At 40.2% G+C, this 17030-nt stretch overlaps 1 protein-coding gene across 1 annotated transcript in view; it reads left to right on the top strand.

The window, feature by feature from the left end:
• The first annotated feature begins 2911 nt into the window (after nucleotides 1-2911).
• ARHGAP15 (Rho GTPase activating protein 15) overlaps nucleotides 2912-17030 on the top strand; it is a 329404-nt gene continuing 315285 nt past the window's right edge. Inside the window, exon 1 of the mRNA XM_071562294.1 lies at nucleotides 2912-3058. The gene's annotated coding sequence lies outside the window, so the exon portion shown is untranslated. The remainder of the gene's footprint in view (nucleotides 3059-17030) is intronic.

The raw sequence follows: 17030 nt of genomic DNA, 5'->3' as shown, positions 1-17030 counted from the left end.
TTTACAAGCCAGACTACAGGCTGCCTGCCAGTCATCACAACAGAGAACCAGGCAAAAAAAGAAAAAAAAAAAAAAAAAAAGAAAAAAAAAAAGAAGTTTTCTTTCCCCCTCCAGAGACTGTTGGTCCAGAAAAAGTCTGAGAATTGCTGTTCAAGCACCTGAGAAATCTTATGAAGTTGCTTGAATTTATTATAACAGTTGGTAGCAGTTGCTGGGCATTCAGCATCCTCAGTCAACAATGATTTTTAAAATTGCTTTTCTAGCCTTAATTCTCTATTCTCTGTGGTATGAGATGTGGAAATCTGGATGTTCACCAACTTGATGACATGTCACATAAGCAATGATGCCATGAGTCACTGAAATAGGGACAAGAATGAGAGCTTCAGAGATGATGCTCCATCTTGAACTTGCACAGCACACACACAGCTTATTGAGCACCAGTCTGCTCCAGGTAGTGCCTATGCAGTTTCTGTTTCCTGTTTAGTTTTACTTAGATTAAATAATCTCTCAGATTTTGTTAAAGTGACATTTTTTTTCCTTTTTCCTTTTTTTTTTCTTACATCTAAAGTATTTTCAGCCTTTCAGAGATCACACAGGAAGCTTGTGCTGCATAAGTTTGAGCTGCATGCAAAGCTGCCATCCTTTTATAGAATTTTGTCATTGCTAACATACTGTCAAGTCGACGCAAAGGGAATCAGACACAGTATCCAACTTGACATGAAATTTTAGGTGTGCAGTGAAAGACATTTTCATGAGAAATGTCACATCCCTGGTAATTCAGGGTTTGGACAAGGTAACACAGGCAACTTCTGCTGCAGGTTTTTGTAAGTTTGAGGATGGTTTCTTCACGTTTTAGTGATGAAGTTTTGTTGTCCAAACTGTTCATAAATATTTTGTGACTGTAAAAATACAGTCAATGGTTTTATTTGAGGAAAATCCTAAGATCCACAAGGCTACCATAGATTTTTCAATTAAAATTTATTTCATATGACAAAGATAGTTGGAAGATATACTGGATTTAAAAGACCTAGCAATCAATTAGTGCTGCTGCAGGTTCTTGAAACACTAGAGGTTAGTTTGCAGAAAAGCACCGTATTGCTGTCTCGTCTCCTCAAATCTGGGAGAAACAACTCATCGTTGTTCATAGACAACATCTATTATTTTATTGCAAAAGTTCCTCTTTCAAATACATCCCTAAAATGCCCTGCCTACAAAGAAATGATATTTTAGTGCAGAACAACGAAGACCAGCTGTTGTGCTGTTCCACTCCCTCTTCTGCCTGTACCTCTCTGTTACCTTTTGGCCCATATGACAAGTGCTTGGGAACAAGGATGGTCATGGTTCTGGCTTTGTATGGCCTTTGGCTTAACTTGGTTTTGGCCATGAAATAGATATTGTAATAGTCACTAAAAAAAAAAATTATAATATAATGGTGTAAGGGTCACTCTGTAGCCCAAAAGCTCTGCCATTCCTTTGACAGTGCTATGTTCCCCTTTTTTGGTTCTGGACTTCAGAATTTCTTGAGTCCCTGAAGGTCTTGCTTCCCCAGTGTTTCAGTTAGTGCATTATGTACTGAAGCTCCTTTCTACAGGAACTTTCTTATACCTTTTAGGAAATGATCTGCCCGCAAAACAGTCCTTTCTTGTAAAGTTTCTCAGAATCTCCTTCTAGGTCTTCCCAAGCTCCACTCCACCCACAGCCTTACTCCTTGGTTCCAATCTACATTAGGATAGTTTCACTACCTCCATTATTTTTATGGCCATTTCTGCATGGACTGTTCTGCATGATCCTCCTTCAGGGCACCCAGTGACTTTCTTGTTGCACATCTGCATAGGTGGGACACTCCTGGGGAGATCTGTGGGCATTCCTTGTCAACAAGGTTCGTTTCACCTCACGGTTGGGACGCATCCTTAAATATCAGACTGGCCAGGATTTTCTCAAGTCATAATGACAGCTGTTTTTCTTTTTTTTTTTTTTTTATGACAGACAACCAGAAAAGATTCCTCAGTGATGCCAAAGCATCACCAGAGAGCTCTTCAGCCTGACCAGCACCATGATTGTCATGCCCACAGCACCACCATCCTGCCCTGCACAGGAACACCCACTGCTCCGGGAAGACACGCCCTTGTCTGGTAAGTTGACTTAGAAATCCTGGAGAGATATTATTGTTCCTTGCTGAAAAAAAAGGCCATGGGGCAAATGCTGGGGAAGGCATATGCAAGGAAGGGGCTTTTGCAGAGCCACAAAGGTGCAGAGCTGCACCTGAATTTGATGTTTCTCTGGGTTCCTCCTGCCTGAGAGGGACCATTACAGGGTCAGATGCTGCAGGAAGTGATGCAGGGCAGCAGCTGTGGGTGCCTGTGCTTCTCCAAGGGCTGCACATGGAGAAGTGTTAAAACAGAAAATCTAAGAAACAGAAGTGTTTATCCGAATGACATCTGCCAGGCAATAGTATTAGTCATTTTTCTTAATAGAAAACTCTCTGATTTTCCAGAACTTGTAACTTTTTAATTCTAAACAGCAGTGCAGCTATTACAGTACAGGAAGGGTCCTGTTTACTAAAGCTATATTTCAAAATAGCAAAGCAGATTTGTTGCAAGCTATTTATTTCAGTAGTCAAAGGGTTTCATTGAAGGTAAGAAAAGGGAAGTTGTCTTGAAGCTTAGCATTTTAATTCCTTTCAGCATTTCCTTCTAAACCTCATGTTTACCTTCTGAAAAAGCTAACCTTCCCTGTTTGCTGCAATTTTCACATACTAGCTGCTCTCCTACTTTAAGATTTGGATTTTTTTGTCCAATCTGGATGAATTTTGTACTAAGCCTGGGTGTAAGTTGCTCACTGGTGAGATGGTTCACTTCTGCTCTTGCAGGAAGTGGTTTTATTTTATGTTTTACTTTTTTTTTCCTGCTTTCTTTCTGTCTTTATGAGTTGAGGGAGATTAACCCAAAGGCTGTCTGTAGACATGTGACCTACATGTTTTCCGTTCTTTTGAAATAGTTAAAACTCTTGCTGGTTGATGGCAGTTTGAGATGAGACGACAACGTCCCTGAGGCTGCAGGTAAGGGGCCTTAAATTCATCTCACTGCAGTTTAAGAAACCTGTTACTAAAGATTTTTAAAACAATGACGACTGTGTGAATTTCAACTTGGATTATTTTAATTGCACAATTATTTCTCTTGGCTTTTGTGAATTTGAAAGCAATTACCAAAAGTGTAGAGGATACAGATGTGAAATGCTGTGTAAAATTAGTGTTCAGAATCTAGCAAACCTGTTGCACCCTATGCAAGAGGCAACTGTATCTGACCTTCTCTAGTACTCTAAACCACTAATCACTTATATCCCTCCTTGAGTTGACTTGTCCCCAAAAGGCAGAAAAGTTTGGTGGCCCTGGCTGGAAAATGAGATTAGGTCACTTTTCCCAGAACTTGCCTTTTCTGAGAGCAGTTTAGCACTGTTAGATTAACTGGCTTCTCTGCTGGTGACCACAAGGGAGGTGATTAGTAGCCATGGACACTATAAAAGTCACTGAGTGGTAAGGGTAGGTATCTAGTTGATATTTGGTATTGCTGGAGACTGAAGACATTGACAGAGGGATCTCTTGCCTTGCTCAGTATCATGAAGTTTGATACCACTCTAATACTTAGCAGTTACTTGAGCAGGGAGAGGACATGTGGTGGCATAAAGGACATTTTACATAAAATGTCCTTGGTTTTTCTGTGGGCACTCAATGGTGATCCTTGAGGAGATGTTCAGTGGAGATGTCATGGTTGCCTGTTTCCTGCATGAGGCTGTTTAAGTCCAAACTAACTCCTCCAATGCTTCAGAGCTACCCAGAAAAGGGTTGTACCTCCTGAGTCCCCATTTCACTCAAGTTTTCTATCAGAAAAGTCACATTGCACTGCTGTCAGTGGGCAAACAGCTTTCTGGCCTGCACAGCTTTGCAAGGAAATAGTAATTCAGGAAGATGTTCAAATAACACAAGAAAATTTTTTGATTATGGGCCACATAAAAGACAGCCAGAATTAGCAAAATTTTTTTTTATGGTGAAGATTTGTTTTCCCAGTAACATATAGTTTGCTGCAAACTTTGTGGCACATGCCCATTATTGTAACTGATAACCTTATCTTAACAAGCAACTTGCTTTTCTTTTGGAAGTATGGGTCAGAGTTGAAAGACATCACATGCAGCTCGAAACTCATTTTGGAATCATGCATGCTAATTGGAGACAGATTTTAGTGTAATGCTGTAAGATTGCATTTCATATTTTTGGTACTTTATGGAGAAAAAAAGCTGTCCTGCCTGCATACACAAATCAGCACAGACAGGGAAATTGTATAAAGAGAACCTGTTCTCTTCCTGGCCTGTGTTTGTCGTAGTTTTTATGTTTCTGCTGCAATGTCTTAGAGTAATTTGAAATGCATTTTCCACAGAGCTGTGAGATTTGGTGAAGTAGTTTGAATTCTCAGAGATATGTTTCTTCATTTTTTTCCTTTCTCTGTAACATGCCTCTTTGTATCCAAAGGAAATTAATTTAAAAGCAGCATTTCTTGTTCGCTTTACCTCTCAACCCAATTACATCTGTAATGTACATTTTGTTCATTTTCCCTTCCAAACAGAGTGAACAGCTGAAGCACTCTGTATTTTAAAGCTCCTGCTGTACACTATTACTGAATTGAGGGAAAAAAATGCTTTTTTTGGAAGCGTTTGTTGTAGAAACTTCCTTCTGCTTTGACACAAAGATATCTTAACTTGGAAAGGATGATGCTCCAGATTCTTCCAACCAAGCTTGAGCATTTGAGCCCCTTGGTAGTCCCTGTCACCAGGGCAGCAAAGGAGAGGGCTGTATCATGGTCTTAGGCATGTTCCTCTCTACTTGGAGTGAAGCAGCAACCAGCAACTAAAATGGTGACAGAGGCAAGGTTGGATTCTTCTCCTGGTGTTCGTGTGGCACAAACCCGCAATCTCTGATGTGGTGCTGTATCAATCCCAGCAGCTGTACACAGCTCTGGTTTGGAGTTCTCTGCCTGTTTGTGGGCCCAGAAATTAGTACTTCCTTGCATTGAAGAGCTTCAGGCAGGCTCTCAAATGTAGCATTCCACACAAGGGGTGGAGCACCCACCGTGATCTCCAGTGCTGCACTCAGTGGCTTTGCCTGTGCTGCCCAAAGACTGCTTGGGTCTCCCTAAGTAATTCCATTAACTTTGTGCAGTGGGAACTGCTGCATTATGGCCTATTTTACTGAGTCACATCAGAGTTAGTGGGTTATAGACAGTGTCTTCTGAATTTTTTGATACTCATAATGTGTACTTCTGATACTTGCCTATTTCTCTTGACTTTTTTTTTGCTAGATGCCTCTGTGCTGTGTCAGCTCAATCAGTTTGAGTTGTGAACCATTTCATGAGCTGTTAAAGCCTGCATGTGGCCAAACAGTCTCTCTTGATGTTGTAACAGTCTCATAGCACTTAAGTGTATTCTTAACTTGTAACTAAAAACATGGCAGTTGTACAGAATATATCCTAATCCTGTATGAGTGTTCAGTCCAAACAAAGTCTCACCTGAGCTGAAGTCTCTACATTCCACTCATCTCCTAAGACTTTCACATGGATACATCACACCTATTTCTTAGTGCTCCAAAGACAGAAAGTGGTGCTGATGGATACTGTATATATATATGAACATGCTTTGATAATTTTCCTGATTCATTTGTTGATAGCTTTAGTCCTGAAGAAAGCAGATGGGTGAAAATTTTTGTCCAGATTTTCCATGATATTTCAAGTGCCATTCAGAGTGTTGCAGTAGATTTCTTTACCTTGTTGCATAACCTGCAAAAACTGTCCCTTTTTCCATCCTGTGGTGGCTCCCAATAGGTTTGTCACCATCAAACTAATTGAAATAATGACCTCTGAGGCTCAGAGTGGGCTGATGGCCTGATGCCTTCAGCTTGCTCACAACAGCACAGCTCCCTTTTGGGTGTGCATTTGGGAACCTGGGAGCTGGGTCTAGCTGAGAAGACATTGGTGTTACCTGTTTCTGAAACCTTCTCAAAAAGTTTATCTACTTTAACCAGCAGGCTCAATCTTAATTTCACTGCCAGCTCTCTTACCAATGTCTGAAAGACAGAGGTGGTTGTTCCTTTACTGTACTGGTTGTTAAGATTGTGCCTTCACGCACTCGACATGCCTCTGTCAATCTTCCTGCCTTTGAGAAATACTATAAAAAGTTGTTTTGGAGACTGACTACGAAACAAACACTGCTAGTGCCTCATTTACACTGGACTTCCTCAATTCTGAGCTATTTTTATTTTAAGAGTGAGACCTCTTGTCACAGAGCCTGTGGACTCACATCATCCTTATCACAATTTGAAGCTCCTTGGGTTGAGACCTTCCAGGCTGGCTGAAACAGGAGCAAAAGGAACAAAACTGGATTTTTATTAGGAAGGCTGCCTTAATGAGAAAATCAGAAATTAATTTCCTGGGTATGGATATTTACATATTGCAAACTGGCTATGGGGCAGATGTAGCCTATGCTTGGTCTCAGCCTGTAGATGCAGTCAGGGCATTCTGGAGCAGATTTTTCAGGGCATTATTGTCTCATGCCAAAGTCATCTGGCAGTGCTGAGGCCTGACAGGTGTAGAAGTGAGTCCTGTTTGCAGAAACTAAGAACCAAAATTCATACATGCTTGAAAATGTTGACCTTTTCCTCTTCGTTTGTCTGTATTTTCATTCAGCTTAGTTTGCATGAGAAAGAAATGTTTTGTGAATTAAGTAGGAAAGATGTCAGAGGGTTAAACAGATATTGGTATTCTCCAAACTATCTTCTAAACTACTGTGTGTATGTGCAAGTTGCATTAACTCACACAGTGCACGGATACCTACTGAAGCATTTCTTCAATAAATTAACTAACAAGTTTGATACTGCTATGGTTGGTGGTTTAAGGTTGTTTAAGACCCAATATAACTCTTCCTGCCATTTGAGATTGACAGGTATTAAATCATTCAATTGTAGTTAAGCTGGGTATTGTGGGTTTGTACTGTGATTTTCATGAATATTTCTTCCAAAGCCTGTGCCTGATATACTAAACAGTCACAGTCCTCAAACAGACGAACTTAAAGGGACTTCTAATTCCTTCCCCAAGACATTCTTCAGTTTTAAGTACAACTGCAACTTAATAAGAGGGGAGGGGGAGACGAGGAGGAAGGAAAAGCAGAAGTGAATGTGGCTTAGAGTTGAAGAGATGTGTTTCAAGTGTGTACTCACTCTTTGTTTTGGATTTCTTTTCCTGCCCCACCCTGAGCAAAACCACTGCTGTATTTGGTGCTGAATCAGACACCAGTTACCGAAGCTGCTCCTGGGCAGGGCACAGAGCTTAACACCTGTGCTTGCTTGTTTGCTGCTCAGGATGTTACTAAACTCCTTTCCTTTGTGAGGGAGGAAGGAAATGACAGAGACATTTTATGAAGACAGTTCTGGAGTTTTGTCTCTGAGAGAGTTATCTCCACAGTTTGTTGGTTTATCAACAGCCTGCTGGATGTTGGGATGCTCTCAGCTTTCTGGTGACTCTGCTGCAGCTGGGGTTCAGAAGGCACCTGCTGCTGGGACAACCAGGTGTCTGCTTGGACAGTGGTGTTGGAGTAACTGAGCAGTCCACAGTGGAGGAATGATGTCCCACCAGCTGGGGCACCCCAGCCCACATGATGATGTTGGCCAGAACCAAACCCACACGCTCATTGCAAGGGACCTTAAGGGTAACACCATGGACACTGAGAGCAAACAACAACAGAAGCCTACTTGGACTTTTTCAAACAAAATTTATTTCTAGCAAATAGGTTTATAGTGAATGAATCAATGTTTTCCACTGGGAAAGTGTTACATCAGAATTTCCAACTGGCCAAGCCGCTCTGGCACATGCTGCCATTTATGTGTTGGGCTGAGTAGTGCTGAGGTTTGATCTAGTGAGATTAATGTTTCTATTATCAGCAGTACTTTGCATGCTTGGTTAATTTACTTGCAAAGGAAAAAAAAAAGCAAAGTATAGTAATCAGTAATAATGAGTAGTCAAATTCTTGTGATGACTTTTAGATTTAGGATTAATCCATTTAGCATTAATCCACCCACCCTTCTTAGAGTGGCAAAGAAACCAGAAACAGCCCAAATGAAAGCATATCAGTTTCTCCTCCTTCATTAAGGGCCCTGGCAAAGGCAAGGAGTGCCCCAGGTTTCAGCAGAAGCTTAGAGGAGCTGGTGTCTTCCACCCAGTCTTGAATTCTTCCAGCACTGGCTTTGAGTTGAGTAGGATGCAGCCATACAGACATGAGACATTCAGAATTGCAACACAGAGTTTGAATTTGAAAGGTTCTTTTCTAGCTTTAATTTTCTTCTGAAGTCTGTGTCTTTTGTAAAACCTTTCCTAGAAATGCAGAACAAAAAACCCCTATAAAATAAACAAGTTAAATGAAGATATTTCTTATCAGACTTGTACTATGCCCCAAGATTCTGGTGTTTAGGGAATAATGCTGTACAGACATTTTAACTTAAGTACACAGGACTGCAAAGATTCATTTAAACTGAGCAGAGCTATTTCATCCAGCAGGGATTTGAGGACTCCATCAGCTCAGCATGTTACCAGACTACCTCATAAACCCACAGACAATGGAAAATGCAACACTCATAGAGTGTTTTTGTTCTTAAGAGTGTTGGGGGCAGATGAATAGCTGTGACTCTTTTCACTATGACTGTTGGTGTTCACATGCAGATCTGGCTCTGCCACTTTCCTGTTGCTGTTGCTGTTGACTTTTACTGCTCCCACCAACTGTAGCATGTCTGTGTTGGGACTGGGGGTACAGGTGGTTGTGGCCTCCTGCCTGCAGAAAGCATGTGTACAAGGTTTTCTGGAGTCACCTTGAACCATCTTAGTGAAAGTTTTCTGGTCCCCTAGCTAAAGAATTACACTAGTAGCAAAAAATTTAAATATAATTAACAGAAGATGTGCTCAAACTTCTTGCACAATCAAAGAAATCATGGTGGGGGTTGGAAATTTTAGGTCCCTTCTGACCCAAACAATTCTATTATTCCATGAAATTACATTTTTGACCCCACAACACCCTCAGTATTTCCCTACTGCAGAATATACACATCTTAGCTGCACAATGTGATATCAGATATTATCACACAAAACAAGAGCCTTTGTCTTCTCTGTGCTTTGCCACGTGGTGCTGGGGAGCAGCGTGGTGGGGTAGGCACTCCTGCTGCCTTGTGTTTTGTTCTGAGCCATGGCAGCAGTGGCTGGTGAAGAAAGCAAACCGAGGGCCCCATGAAATGCAGAAGAGGGGCTTTGCTCAGAGCAAACCACAAAGAATTTCCCCTTCTAGTTCCTGCTGTAGCTTAAAAGTTTTCTCCCAAAGCTGTAGGTGCCGTCTCTGCTGCCTTTCACAGCAGCGTCTCTTAAAAGTGCAGCACCAGGAGCTCTGCAAAGGAGAGTGGAGATGGAGTGTGGGAACGGATTAAAAGTGTCTGGAGCCTTTTTTTTCCTCCCTCAGATGGGAAGTGGGAGCAGTGAGAAGAAGTAAGGGAGCAGCTGCAGGATCACAGCACAAAACTGCTGCAGAAATATATGACGGAGGATTGAGAGAGGGTAGGAGGGACTTTTTCATGTGCATAGCACGGGGAGTGAAACGTCGTCTGTGGGAGTGAGAGTTTGGGGGTTTCACTGCCTGGATAAAGGACAAGCCTCTTGTTGAAGACACTATTAAGGCAGGCAGTGTCAGGAAAAAAAAGTTTAATTGTAAGTTTAAAATAAATAATTAATATCTTATTATAAATTTACTTTATTCTTTAATTCATTTTTAAAGGCTGAGAAGATTTAAAGCCTTTGCTATTCAATAATCTCAGTATCTCAGTTTGACAGCCATGTCTTCTGTAGGATGACGGGTATATGGAACTGCAAAATGGAATGAGACATAGATTTGCATTTAAACTTCTAAGTTTAGGAACTCTGAGATACTCTAAGGGTAAACCCACTGTTGCTGCTTCACCAAAGGCTTTACAGAACTCCAGAAGGCATTTTTGCTCCTGAAGGGGATGGTGCTGCCCCAGAAACTAAGGACCAGAGGGCAAACTAAGGCATGACTTAAAACTGCTCCAAGTGTTCAGTAGTGCCCAACTGATTGAGAGGTGGAGTGGGATAAAACTTATCTGTAATTTTACACAGTGATGAACGTGAGGTGCTTCCAGCCCCCTGGATCAACCAGTGGAGGATGTGCCTGTACATGAAAGTGGTGCAGTGCACAAATGGGCTGTAACTTTATACAGTCCTGTCAAACTGAACCCAAAATTTCTGGTGGTAAAGCCCTGAAATTTAGACCTTACATGAAGTTTGTTCCTTTGGCTATTTGAAGCTGCCCTTCAGGTGTATAAGAAATATTTTTCTAATACATCAGTTTGTCTTTTGGTACTAACTCCTCTACTTCTCCAAAGAGTTTGAGCTGTTCCAAAATTGCCATCACCACATGTCTAGTTCAGGTAAGCATGGAAAGCTTGGATGAGTATCCGAATCTCTGTGAGGAGAAGTTCTGCAAAATTGAGCTGGAAGTATTTCAAGCAGCCTTACTTTGAAATTTCTGTCACTTCTGCTTCTGCTTGTATCTGTAAATACTGCAAGAATAACCTTTCCCATAGTATCTCATCACTTCAGATCTGGCACCATTAAAAGTAACAACACTTTTCTGAACATTTAGGCTATAGGAACAGATTTCTTTCAAGCACCGGGGAAAATTTGTGATTCTTATGTGATCTTCCTGGAGAAAACATAGGATTTTTTTTTTTCAGAATTAGACAGTTTTAAACTAAAAAGTTACCATACATCATATACAGGTGTAAGATGAGTTTAAACTGGTCAATCTTACTTGAGGTGGCTGCAAAGCCATGACTCTACTCTTCATTTATCTGCAATTTATAACCCTATAGAAGAAAGGAAGGAGGTAGAAGGAAATTCTTTTCCTCATGTGTAGGTCAGACCAGGAATACCCAAGTATTCTCCTCTAGTACTTATTAGGTCTTATTTAGTGTTAAATCAATTAACTTCCTAGAATCTTAAGCAACTATGAAGTTTTCTGCTGTTGTAAACTACTTACTGCCATTGGTCTAATGTCCAAACCATTCCAGTCCTGCTACTCAGTGTTGTAGGATGTATTAGAAGTGCTGTGTTTTGGATTATATTCACAGTTTGTTAATACTGTCTGTATATAACCAGCATTCTTCATCTAAAGGATTGTAGTCTGGTTTGCACAGCAAGGAAAATAGAGGCAGGTGGTGTGGATCAGATGCACTCCAGAAAGAAATGAAATGCACTGCCAGCAGGAAGACCTAGAAGTAGCAATTTTTTTCCCAGGCATGTGATTTTACATATTCAACTGAATTTATACTATGGAAAAATGTTCCCAGAACATACTCAGGCCAAACTGTACACAAAGGATACTTTTAGCTACAAGTTCCACTCAAAACTGAGATACTAAATTGCCATGGGAGTGGTGCAAATAGACCCATTATGTTATCCCACATGATATATTGGGACAGAGGAACTTTTGAAACAACTGTTACCTTTCCTGGGACCCCCCACAGGTTACATAATTAAGAAACTAAGAGACACGACCATATGCAGTCACTTGCTGACTTGAAGATGCTCTTTTACCCTACTATACATGCTTTTGTTGTTTTCAGAAGTATCCCAGAGACACTTCCTAGCAAGTTTTATTTCTGCAGGGTAGCCCTGTGGACAGCAGGTCATGGAGAATTACAGATTAGGGTTGCTGAATCTGTAGTGATTAAATGCAGATGTGAAGAGTTTGTCAATGTTCCACAAAACTTTGGAATAGTAAGTTTAAGTCCTCATTGATACCTATTGCCATTCCAGCACAGATATATAAATTTTCCCTCTTCATGTCTCTTTTCATCCAGACTTTGAAAGAAATCAAACAACATTTTGTAAAGATTAATTTGCTAGAAAGTGGGACTCCATGTCAGCCTTCTATTATTTTAATTTATACTTTTAAATTTTTAACTGTTTAATGTGCTATTACTTGAGGAAATAATAAAAAAAAAATTAGGTCAATCTTCATAGCAATAAGCCACTCGTATTTTTAGTGTATTTGTCAATAGACAGGAAATCACTGAAGCACCAAACTGTGACAGTCTGTCAAGTTTGTGGGGTGTAGACTGTGCTCATGTGGATCTGTGACATGCTGGAAGTAGAGAATCATATATTCCTAATATGCGTGGTAACTATTAGGAATGAGAAATGAAGCACTGCATTTGAACCCTTTAATTCTTAGGAACAGAGTCATCAAACAAAGTTTATTACTAGACCCAAAATTAAACAACATCATTATTGCTGTACAATGGTCGAAGGTTATGTCCTTCCCTCATGTTACAAAGTGTATGTCCATACCAGGCTCCATAATGCAGTGAATGCTCTGGTTTTCCTCCTCGACTGTGCTTGATGTTACTACTGCTTTGCTGTAATTCCATCACCTTCAGTTGGTTCACTGTGAACCTGAGATGGGGATCAGCCCTTCAGACCTGCCTGCAACTGTCTGTCCTGTACTGCACAAACTAGGAAGGAATTCTTTTATATGGTAACACATTTTTTTCCTACTGGATATTAAGCTGGTACAGGAGATATCCATTGTGAGAATTGTGTTGTTGTAAAGTATAGCCTTCTTTTAACACAAGAGAATAAAACAGAAGGTTGAAATGATCATCATATCAAATACTAGGCTAAAATCTAGGGATAAAAGGGTTTTCAGCCTAAAGAGTTGTTTAATCCTTTATTCCTCTATGGAGCTTCTTAACCTAGGAGGTCTCCTAAGTGATAGGACAAGAGGAACTAGTTTCAGGTTTTGCCCGGGGGAGGTTTAGGTTGGATTTTAGGAAAAATTCCTTCACTGAAAGGGTGATCATGCATTTTGGAACAGACTGCCCAGAGAAATGGTGGAATCATCATCCCTGGAAGCATTCAAAAAACATGTTGATGTGGTGCTTGGGGTCATGGTTTGGTGATGGGTCTGTCAGTACTGGGTTTCAACAGATGATGTTAGAAGTATTTTCCAAGGTCAATTTTTCTATGATTCTATGATTTGGGTCATACTGTGTCTAGAAATTTGCCTTTAGATGCATCCTTCATGGAGACTGAATTACATACGTCAGAGCACAAGAAATTGTGAATAATGGTTTGTGCATCTTATGCCACACATCATAAGAGAGAAATTCTGGACAGTGAGATATGGATCCAAACAAATAAGAAAAGGTTTTTTATTCTTCTCTTTGATCACAGGAAAGAGATGAGTAACTGTACATTTAAATTAGAATTACTTGAAGAACTTTGTAGGCCATTTCTGCTTTTATTTGCAGAAAGTCCTCAAGTACTGGGCTAGAAAACTGTAACCATAAAGCCACCTTTTAGACACGAGGTAAAATGACCTCCATGATGCTGGCTCTGTGTGTTGTCTGCTCTGAAAGACACCACCAAAAATCTAATAAGTCTGCAACAGGTTAAAGAATTTAAAAGGGAGTGTGATAATTAATGTTGATTAGTGTGGCTTATGTAGGACTTTGGTTGTATCAGTTCAGTGATGAGATTGTAATTTTGGGTGATAAGGGAAACTGAGCTGTTGAGTTTAGGACATTGAACATTTTACAGCAGACTGAACTCAGCACTAAATTGTGGTTTATTGTCTATCTGACATAAACAGAAAAAACTAGAGTAAAGAGACAGGCAGTGGTGATGTTTTGTCATTCCTGATCTCCTACTTCATTTAAGAATAGGACTAATGGTTGAAATTAATGCTACTTCCTAAGTCCAGGACATCTTTTTGCAAAGGAAAAGGCACAGAAATGTTACATCTGCTTGGTATTTTCATTACAATGGATTTTTCTTTTTTCCAGTACTCAGATAAACTGGCTTCAGGACACTTCTGGGCACTGGCCCAGGACACTGTATCCCTCAGCAGTCTTTGCTGTTTGTGTCCATGCCCTGGGCACAGTGGAGTGACATGTTTGCTGTGAGAGCAGCACAGTGGGGATGTCTGAAAAAAGAATAGAGACACAGCAGAGTGCAGATAAGAATAATTGAAAAAAGCTGTGTGGCAGTTTACTTGCTATCCCCTCTCTTTACCTATAGTTTTTTCATCTGTCTCCCTTTATTTCCATCAGTGCGTGTTTCAGCACTTACAGCCCCGAGCTGTGCTTCAGCAGAGATAACAGGCACTGCAGCAGAGGCCAAGAGCAAAACTCAACAGCAGAAATATTTACGTAGGTGTGCTGGTTTCAAACACTTCCTTCACAGACACAGCAATATGTTCTCCTCAACAAGAATGCTCTGACTCACCACGTGTGTGCCATTCACTTGGGTTTTTCAGTTGTTAACGGTACCTTCCGCTTCCATTTTTATGGTTTTGCAGCTCACAGGTCAAGTGTGGTGAGGACTCTAACCCTGACTTTTATTCTTCTCTCATATTGTTGCACTAGGTTTTGTGAATGCTCTTTAAGTACACTATGCTCTTCAGATAAGGAATTAAATTAGTCAATGCAACAAGATACACTTCAATTTTGCAGTGTTTTCACTGTACCATGTTGAGCACTTTTGTGTTCAATATGCTTCTGATTTGATAGTAGAGCATATGTCATAAGGAGAAAAGGTAGAAGGAATGAACACCTTATTTTGACAAATACTGAAAAATATATACAGAGATTTTAATTTAATAATCCTGAATAACAAATGCAAGAAATTATACTAACTATTGATTCCCCCCTTGGTTTTTTTTTGTTTGTTTGTTTGGGGTTTTTTTTTGGTTTTTTTTTTTTTTTGAGAAAAGTACTTTTTTCAACTACTTAATCATAGAATCCTGGATTAGTGGGGGTTGGAAGGGACCTTAAAGATCATCTGGTTCCAACCTCCTGCTATAGGCAGGGACACATTCCACCAGACCAGGCTGATCCAAGCCCAGTCCAACGTGGTCTTGTACACTTCCAGGGATGGGACATCCACTGTTTCTCTAGTACAAGATGTTGACAAATTAAGATTTACATTCTATCTTTTACTTTATATAGCTGTAAAAAGTATAGGCATAGCTTGAGCTAAAATTTGGAACTACTGATATTCTCTTGTTTCTTGAAGAATTAATGCTTTGCTTTGTAGAAAGCCTGTATACTGCCTTTACTGGTACTGCACCACAACTCATGAAAGAAACTTCTTGGCTAATACCAGTCAATCCACTCATCATAGAATCAATTTCTGGACAGAAAAACATGTATAAAATGGATTAAAATGCTGATAAATGCAATATGAAACTTGTTCTAGGACCCTGAGCTGCTCTAGGAGGGCAATACTTACTGACTGTCATTGTGAGACAGAATCCAAAGACATAAAAGCGGCAGCAAGATGAGCAATTCACTATCTTCGTTTTTTTCAAAAAGCTAAAAGGTATATTTTTCCATTTTTTCGTTGAAAATCTAAATAGCAAAGGAAGTTTGTTTTGTTTAGTGTTTTATTGGGAAGTCAACACATTATTTCCTTTTCTTCTCCTTTCTCTTTTTGAAAGGGCAGAAAAGAATTTTTCCCCCCTCACATAAAAAGGAGACATAATTGGCATATTTTCACTGTTATCAAACATCACGATTTTATGAAAACACTGTCTTTAAAAGAAACATTACAGAAAGTCTTCTTGAAAATAGTTGGGCAAGACCCAGCACTTTGTGAGTAAGACTGAGATCTGATCTTTGCAATTTGCTGTGCTAGTCTCTTAACCTTGACCTGATTCTCAGAAGTGGGATGGTTTTGCTGTGTCTATGGATTTGCATCCACAACAACCTTTCCATTTTTCAACTCTGTGATACTCGTGTTTGAAGGTCAACTGCACATTTAGAAACTGGGGGTTTAGGATCTTTAGGATTTGTCCAATGTTTCCTTGAATATGTATCAGCCAGCTCACCCCTGTAACTGATGCCTGAACTCTGGCTTAAACTCAGCCTGCTTTGCTATGAGGTTCCTATGGTACTTGCTGGAGCAGACTTGGATTCTCTCAGAGCATCCCAAACACATGGACCTATTTGTGGGAAAAGTGAATGCAAGATTTGACTCACTGAGGCTGCAAATTTTATTTAAAGGATGAACCTTCTTTCAAAGAGCGCTTTTGAGGTCCTCAGGTATCTCTGAAAGTGGCTGGCTCTAACAGATTGAATTGGTTTTGCTTCCACAGCCAGTAAGATGATTTTATCCCTCAGGTCAGCAGTGTTTCTTGCCCCATGAGAAGGCTGATCTACCCACTGTCCACAAATTAAAGCTCTCCTTTCTCACACCCAATGTAACTTCTTTTCCCCATCACATCAAGGATTTTTCTTGCCTCCTACTTTCTTGCCCTTTTCCAACCTGTCCCTTTTGTTCCACAGTGCTCCAAAACAGGTACTTCCAAGAGGAATTTTCAGTGTGTTCACTTGTCCTCCTTCTCTTAGACCGACACCTCAAAGCTCTGCTGCCCCTTTGCTTCAGGAACCCTATAAACAACAAGGAAGAGAGGGGAAGGAAAGGCTGTCTTGGTTTAATGTCTTTAACAAATCAACCATAGGTTTCAAAACTAAAATTTATATCCAGATGCTAACTATTTGCTAAAAGGCAAATTAGCTAATTATATCATGAACATGGAATGTCTCACAAACAATTGCACAGGGCTTGGCAGCTCTGGCTTCCAAAGGAAGTGAAATGAATTCCTCTACCAAACTGGCCCTAACTTGGCCCTGATGCTGCTAGTGACAGTTTGGAAGCACCGTCTCATAAAAGCAGAAGATAGGATTCTTTTAATGTTTTCTGTAAATATTTTATCTGTTTCCTGATGATCTTCCCCTCTGTTATTTTTAAAAAATGAAAATGAAATTAAAAATATAAAAAGCAAAGCAGGGCAGAGTGTGAGGATTTACCAAATTGTTCTTGCACATGCAAATGTGGTGCTGTTGCATTTGTGGAGCTCATATTCAGGGTGCC

This window comes from Pithys albifrons, chromosome 8, assembly GCF_047495875.1.
Source record: "Pithys albifrons albifrons isolate INPA30051 chromosome 8, PitAlb_v1, whole genome shotgun sequence".
Lineage (NCBI taxonomy): Eukaryota > Metazoa > Chordata > Aves > Passeriformes > Thamnophilidae > Pithys > Pithys albifrons.
The sequence above is the reverse complement of the archived record's forward strand: the minus strand, read 5'-3'. Positions and strand labels throughout refer to the sequence as shown.